Genomic DNA, 8,806 nt, shown 5'->3' on the forward strand with positions numbered 1-8,806 from the left:
TTATGCTCAAGGTGGTTGTTACACTTGGTGGTTCAGTGAACTACTGGATGCTAGTGGGATGATGAGTAACCTTGCCTGAGACCTGAAGATTTGTTGTGTCCAACTCTTCTGAATGTGTTGTACCTTGAATGTGGACAGTCGATGCATTTTGTTCTACCCTGCATATCAGACCTCAGAAGTAAACGGTCATCGGGAAAAATGTGCAATATTTTTACCACCTGGGGGATTTCAGTAGAATAGTTGTTTGATAGAGCATGTCCAGACATGCAGTACCAACCTCTGTCTCTCTGACCTATATCAACCCGCTAACTGGAAGCAGATCTCTCAAGCTGTTTGATGCTTCAATCACTGACTGTTAATCAGCATCACTGATTGGGAAACATTTTTAAAAGAGATGGGAGAAGAGAGAGAAAGCATCATGGTACCGGATTGTGTGAGAGTGATTCATCTGTCACCACATCCCATCCTGGTTAAACATATCACAACTACAATTGCTGTACAGCCCCTAATGGGAGCTACTGCTTTGTGGTTTGGAGGGTATTTACCAGAGACCGTATATATAAAGGTTTTTACTGACCTTCACACGCATGCATTCACGCACACACCACCACCACACACGCATGCATGCGCACACACAAGTCAGTGGGTGGTTGCCCATGTGTGATTGCTGGGAACAGTAGATGAGGGCCAAAGCCATGTAACTGACCAGCTTAGCTCTTGCTGTGTCAGCACACTATTATCAGAGGTCTTGGAAAACAGGCTCAGACACACCTTAGACCGGCTCAGCTCAGAGGTCCTTTGTTTAATGATCAACCTGGTTGGAGTCCAGGCATTCATTATTTGGAGTGTTTGCCATCATGAGAACACTGAAATGCAATCATGATGATTAAACTCTAACACAGTAAATGCATACTGTACCTCTGAAAGACTGGTTAGATCAGGGGGAAAACAGTGGCTTAGTCTGGACTGAGGGTAAGATAGAAGCCCGGCTTTCTACTGAAGTTAAGCTAAGCAGGTGCAGGCTTGGTTAGTGCCAGGTATGGGAGCAGGACTGGCCCGAGCCTTTTGGGGGACGTAAGCAAGATTTGGTTGCCCTGAAATTCTACCCATTTTGCCATTAAGGGTAGAGAAATCTTTGCAGTTTAATTCTAATTTCCTGCAGTTCTACACATTTTGCTATGACTTGTGCCATGTTAATATAGTTGAGTGATAATGACTAACAAAATCAATGGGGGTCCCCTGGAGGTCAGGGCACCTGGGCATGCGGTTGGTATTCGGCCATGATTTTCTACAAGTTTAGATTGCCGGCTAGACTAACCAATCTAAAATTTGTTAGCTCACATTGCTCATTGAGTGACCGTCAGAGACTGACATAACAACCGAAAAATTGCTGATGAAGAACCAGATTTCGAACTTCACCTTGCGTACCCTTCTATTCTAATTCTCAACAGTAAATTGGGACCCTGACTGAGTTGCAATTGTATTAACTACTGCTTATGCCTGGAGCCGGCCCTGGATGGGAGGCAGGTTTTATTTAAGGTTAAGGCCTTACAACACACATAAACAGGTAGTGTAGTATGTCAGGATGTCAGCTGACCCGTGTGGTGAAGATGGGTCTGCTGCATCTGACAAGGTGATGTTACTGTCACAACGGAAAGAGAGAGAGAGAGAGAGAGACAGCGAGAGCAACAAACAAAAAAGGACATTGAAACGCCGCAAATGGACCCGTACAAAAACACATCCCTGGGCAACCGTGTAAGAGGAGGAGGGTGAGGAAGATAGACAAGATGTTCGGTGGATTACATGGAAACACACACACAATGAGAGATGCTGTGTGGACTGGGTGGAAAAGAGGCCGCATCGTGACGCACGGCCCACCGCAGAGTTTCCCAGCTTCATCAGAAAGGAAAAATCAACGGCTGATCTAAAAAAATAAGTGTGTGTGTGTTAGTGTATGATATTTAGAACACAATGACACTACTGTGACCTTATGTGTCTGTCACCTTACACCTTAAAAAATGATTTTATATATTTGTGTGTCAAATCTCAATCAATTATCTCTGAAACTGATATAACTTGTGTAAACATTAACAGAATATGATGCAGTGTTCACTCTTCCAGGAAATGCTGTAAAGGTCTATGTTTACTGTGGTACTGCACTGTTATTTCCTGGAGTAGCTATAAAAAGAACAGCAAGTAGCCATGCTGCAGTTTATGCTTAAAATCAATGAAACTGAGAGTCTGTTGATAGTTATCTGGTAGAACCTATAGATTCAAGTAAAATGTTGCTTTTTACTGAAAAAGGCCTCCGTTCTCCTAAATTGTCAGCCAGTCTAACTATGAATAACCAGTGGATTATTTCACATAGTCTTTTCTACATGTGGATCAAATTGTTTTCACACTTGCAGTTCTGGTTGGTTCCTTAAAAAACCTGTGTCCAACGTAGAGAGAACTGAAGAGTCTGAATAATCTGAATCAGTTGTGTTAGTGCTGGGATGGAACAAAAGCCTTCTCCCATGCAGCTCTCCAGGACCCTGGTATGAATGTAAACTGGCCAGTAGTCACTTTTTCGCAACCTGTAACCATTAAAGGGGAAATCTGCAGTTGCTACATAGAATTTTGGTTTCATGGTATGTACCCATTGATTCTTGAAGAAAATAACTTATTAATACCTCATGAGCTTAGCTCCACTGTTGTAACCCATCAGAACTCAAATGTTCATAAACAAGTAAATGTAAACAAACACTATATAGCCTCAAAACATGGTTAAAACTATAATTTGCATCCATAGCTCTGTCTATGAATTTGAGAGGGGTTACATTTCTCCAGCCCCATCCCTCAGCTTTTTACTGAAACAGGGGCGGGGAAACGCTTTGTTATTGTTTCAACTGCTGAATGCACCTTTAAAGAAGAAATCCAGGAGGTTGTGGGCGACCCAATGCCGCCCCACTTCTTGCTTAGTATATTTACTTTGAACGGAAACAAGATGGTTGAGCCCTGAGCCACTTGGTCTTCTGGGCAAGGTGTGTCTTTGCGCTAATCTCATCTACTCGAATGACCCTGGTGCCCCAGAGCTGGAGGGAAAGTGAAATCACTTGCAACCTAACGTTACAGCCACCAGAAACAAACAAAGCCGAAGAAGCCAACAAGCATCATTCTTGGTTCTGAATCAACTCGACCCCAAAACAGAAAAAGGGAGCAATAAAAAGATTGCTCATGACCAATCCAGAAACCGGATAAACATTGGAATTAATTTTGAAAGGTGGAAGAGCGACGCCGAAATGGCCACCATTCTAATGGACTGGTAACATTAGGTAATTGTTGTGATGCGTTTTTAGCCTGCTAGCTACGTTAGCTGCTAACGTTAGTGTGTTTAATTTAAGGAATCTAATGATAGCATCATGTAGTTACACTACATAAACCCCACAAGATGCCTAATGCCTTTATTTCAACTAGCTAACGTTAGCTAGCTAAAGCTAGCTATTCAAATTGTTTATGTGATCAAATCAGATTTGATTTGTCCCATACGTGTTTAGCAGATGTTATTGCGGGTGTAGCGAAATGCTTGTGTTTCTAGCTCCAACAGTGTAGTAATATCTAAACAAGTCATATCTAACAATAAACACAAAAGTAAAGGAATGGAATTAAGAATATATAAATATTCAGATGAGCAATGTTAGAGCGGCATAGACTAAGATACAGTAGAATAGGACACAATACAGTATATACATATGATTAATGCAAAATATGTCAACATTATTAAAGTGACTAGTGTTCCAATTATTCAAGTGGCCAGTGATTTCAAGTCGATGTATACAGTGGTTCCTCCTTTAAAAGCGGTGTCATACTGCAGCACACCTTGCGGACTGCCGTAGCATTCTGTGGCACATCATTTAATTGTCAGCCATTTTTTCTGTTAATGCAAGTTAGTGCTAGTTTGACCACCAGAGGGCATCTTTGAGAAGCATTCCATAGTCTTCCATGTTGGCATTACCAGAGACGGGGAGGGCACACGGGAAACCGGGGTTCAATACCCTGAAGGGGAAGAAGCAGTAGGCTGTCCTTGTAAATAAGAATGTGTTCTTAACTGATTCCATATGTGTTATTTCATAGTTGTGACCTATTCACTATTATTTTACAATGTAGAAAATAGTCTAAATAAATAAAATCCTGGAATGAGTATGTGTATTTTGACTAGTACTTAGCACTATTAGCACTATTTTTATGTTTGGAAAAATAACATTCCCAGAGTAAACAGCCTATTTCTCAGGGCCAGATGCTAGAATATGCATATAATTGACAGATTAGGATAGAAAACACTCTAAAGTTTCCAAAACTGTCAAAATATTGTCTGTGAGTATAACAGAACTGATATTGCAGGCGAAAACCTGAGGAAAATCAAACCAGGAAGTGGCTTCTATATTGAAAGCTCCATGTTCCATAGCCTGCCTTCGCTCCATTTAAAGGGATATCAACCAGATCCTTTTCCTATCACTTCCTCAAGGTGTCAACAGTCTTTAGACATAGTTTCAGGCTTTTATTTTGAAAAATGAGCGAGAAAGATAACATCGCGTCAGTGGATAGCTGGGTGTTCGCATGAGTTTTGCTTGTGCAACAGAGTGGGGCAGCCATTGTCTCTCCCTCTCCTATTGAAAAAGCGACAGTGCCGGTTGATATATTATCGATTATATATTTTAAAAACAACCTGAGGATTGATTATAAAAAAACATTTGACATGTTTCTGTGGACATTACGGATACTATTTGGAATTTTCGTCTGCAGTGTCGTGACCGCTCGAGCCTGTGGATTTCTGAACATAACGTGCCAAACAAATGGAGGTATTTTGGATATAAAAATAATCTTTATGGAACAAAAGGAACATTTATTGTGTAACTGGGAGTCTCGTGAGTGAAAACATCCGAAGATCATCAAAGGTAAGCGATTCATTTTATTGCTTTTCTGATTTTCGTGACCAAGCTACTTTGATGCTAGGTGTTCATAATGTTTTGTCTAGTGATCGATAAACTCACACAAACTAAGCTGTGTTTTGCTATATTGCCCTTGTGATTTCATGAATATAAACATTTTTAGTAATTTTTTGGGAATTTGGCACAATTCAGCGGTTGTTGATGAAAATGATCCCGCTAAAGGGATCCGTGTGCCAAGAAGTTAATTAATTTGATTAATATTATGGTGTTCTATTCCAAGAAAAATGAAAACCTCTCTGGGTTTCCGTTAGAATGGAACAGAAAATATGGCGCTGTACAACGTGATGGTCGGCAGTACAGTACTGGGCTATTTAGCTAAAGACTCCCTGTGTCGTGGGGGCAGGGCACATGGGAAACCTGGGTTCAATTCCCCAACGGGTATGAAGGAGTAGGCTGTCCTTGTAAATAATAATTTGTTCTTAACTGATTCCATATGTGTTATTTCATAGTTGTGATGTCTTCACATAATTTTAATTTTTTGAATAATTTTGCACGCCCAATTTTTCAGTTTTTGAATTGTTAAAAAAGTTTGAAATATCCAATAAATGTCGTTCCACTTCATGATTGTGTCCCACTTGTTGTTGATTCTTCACAAAAAAAATACAGTTTTATATCTTTATGTTTGAAGCCTGAAATGTGGCAAAAGGTCGCAAAGTTCAAGGGGGCCGAATACTTTCGCAAGGCACTGTATATGCACAGGATACAGTGGGGTGTTTACGGGAATAAGACATTGCGTTGTACCGGGTACTATTGAAGTAACAATTTGTTTGATCTCTTCCCACAGTGCCAACAATCCCCAAAGACTCAGACTTGTCCCTCCTGTCCCACTACCAACCAAGCAAGAGTTTCTCAAGAAACATCATCACGGGGCGGCAGGGTAGCCTAGTGGCTAGAGCGTTGGACTATTAACCAAAAGGTTTCATGTTCAAATCCCCGAGCTGACAAGGTACAAATCTGTCATTCTGCCCCTGAACAGGCAGTTAACCTGTTCCTAGGCTGTTCCTAGGCTGTTCCTAGGCTGTTCCTAGGCTGTTCCTAGGCTGTTCCTAGGCTGTTCCTAGGCTGTTCCTAGGCTGTTCCTAGGCTGTTCCTAGGCTGTTCCTAGGTTCCTAGGCTGTCATTGAAAATAAGAATTTGTTCTTAACTGACTTGCCTATAAAGATACATTTAATTGATCATTACCATCAATGCTCTGTTGACTACAGCTAAATGTAGAGTCATCAGCACCAAATAAATCTGAGTCAGTCACAAAAGTGTCCCTTACATACAAAGAAACTTTTGTTCATACAGAATGGCAGACATTGCGCTTGTTACAAGTATTTGACCTTTTCTTGAGAAATCTTGAGAAATCAATATACAAATACATTGAGTTAGAATCAATACCATGAAAACTTTGGAAGGCCATTGACACTTGCGCTAATAAGTGATTTCAATGCATTTCAGTGAGATTGTTTTTTTCTCCCATCAGCATCAAAACTGCCGGAGTAACAGAACCATGGATGACTTGGACAACTTGCTGCACAATAAAACAATAACACAAATCTGTTATGTAAAAATCCACGTTTTCATTTGAATTCACATTTAAAAACACTTTACAAGGTGAAGGTGACTTTTCAACTACAAAAAATGAGGACAATTACAATAACAACAGAACACTTCTAGAACTTAAATAAAACACCCATACAATACAGCTAGCTACCAGCTCCCATGAAAAAAGCCTACATGGTGACACAGTGGATCATGGGAGGCCAGTACCAGGCACACACAGCAACTTGGAATGATGACCCTGTTGCCAGGTTCCACACCTCCAGGCCACAAATGTATGTGCTGCGACTGCTTCTACCTTTTACCAGTGGTGGAAAAAGTACCCAATTGTTCTACTTGAGTAAAAGTAAAGATACCTTAATAGAAAATGACTCAAGTAAAAGTGAACGTAATCCAGTAAAATACTACTTGAGTAAAAGTATTTGCTTTTGAAGATACTTAAGTATCAAAAGTAAAAGTAAAATTATACATCATTTCATACTCCAACACTCAGACATCATTTACAAACGATGCATGTGCTTAGTGAGTCCGCCAGATCAGAGGCAGTAGGGAGAACCAGGGATATTCTCTTGATAAGTGTGTGAATTGGACCATTTTCCTGTCCTGCTAAGCATTCAAAATGTAACAAATACATTTGGGTGTCAAGGAAAATATATGGATTAAAAAGTACATTATTTGCTTTCGGAATATAGTGAAGTAAAAGTTAAAAGGTGTCAAAAATGTTAATTGTAAAGTACAGATACCCCCCAAAACTACTTAAGTAATACTTCCAAGTATTTTTACTTAAGTACTTTACACCACTGCCTTTTAACCCCTACTAGGAGGTCATCAGAGCCTGTATGCATCAATCTAAGTAACATAATTTTAAAAAATCCCCATCAGAATCTGTCAGTTTAAGCTAGAGATAACTGCATGGGCTGCATGTCAATCCACCGCATCCGCCTATGGCAGCCCTCCGCATCTGCGGTGGAAGATGGCCGTGCTACAGCAGTGTTTTTCAGACCATGAGACATCCTGAAAATCGGTCTTCTCACAAAAATGTCTGTATTGTCCGAACGGTTATGACCACTGTATGAAAAGATGAGACTCTCACAAACACAATGGTGTTTTACGTTTTGCTCTACAACCTAATCTAATTTATTTCCCCTCTCATTATTGTGCCTGCCCTACTAGCTAACTTTTATAGCTTTTTGTCGGGCATTTCCATCTTTGTGTTTGCTAGCTAGCTAGTTAGCTTCGGGTCTTTCCCGTTACTTCAGAAGTTATCTTGTAGCTAGGTAGCTAAGTTAGCCAGACATAACTATCGTAGCTATGATCACAGAGCTCAGCAGTGCTGTAGGCTATCGGTCCTCGCTTGACTGAGTCCACCAAAGCCGAGACTGACAGTCCACCCTTGACTGTGCCAGTCAGATAGCTACATATAGGCGGGAGTTTCCAGCCCGGTCCGTGATACCTAATTAGGCGCGAGTCTCGACCCCGAAGTATGACAGGTTAAAGTCAACGGTAAGTATAACCTTTCCTCAAAGCATCTGAAGCCGATACCGAGGGAATCGAAGCATACACCGAGACACCCCGAAACAAAAAAACATTTTTTTATAGTATTTTCTTAGAACACACATCTCTCAAGTGAAGTGTTGTACACAGGATGTCGTTCCACCCATGTAAATCAAATCAAATTTATTTATATAGCCCTTTGTACATCAGCTGATATCTCAAAGTGCTGTACAGAAACCCAGCCTAAAACCCCAAAAAGCAAGCAATGCAGGTGTAGAAGCACGGTGGCTAGGAAAAACTCCCTAGAAAGGCCAAAACCTAGGAAGAAACCTAGAGAGGAACCAGGCTATGTGGGGTGGCCAGTCCTCTTCTGGCTGTGCCGGGTGGAGATTATAACAGAACATGGCCAAGATGCTCAAATGTTCATAAATGACCAGCATGGTCGTATAATAATAAGGCATAACAGTTGAAACTGGAGCAGCAGCACGGTCAGGTGGACTGGGGACAGCAAGGAGTCATCATGTCAGGTAGTCCTGGGGCATGGTCCTAGGGCTCAGGTCCTCCGAGAGAGAGAGAGAATTAGAGAACGCACACTTAGATTCACACAGGACACTGAATAGGACAGGAGAGGTACTCCAGATATAACAAACTGACCTTAGCCCCCCGACACATAAACTACTGCAGCATAAATACTGGAGGCTGAGACAGGAGGGGTCAGGAGACACTGTGGCCCCATCCGAGGACACCCCCGGACAGGGCCAAACAGGAAGGATATAACC

This window comes from Oncorhynchus tshawytscha, linkage group LG05 (genome assembly GCF_018296145.1).
Source record: "Oncorhynchus tshawytscha isolate Ot180627B linkage group LG05, Otsh_v2.0, whole genome shotgun sequence".
Taxonomy (NCBI): Eukaryota; Metazoa; Chordata; class Actinopteri; order Salmoniformes; family Salmonidae; genus Oncorhynchus; species Oncorhynchus tshawytscha.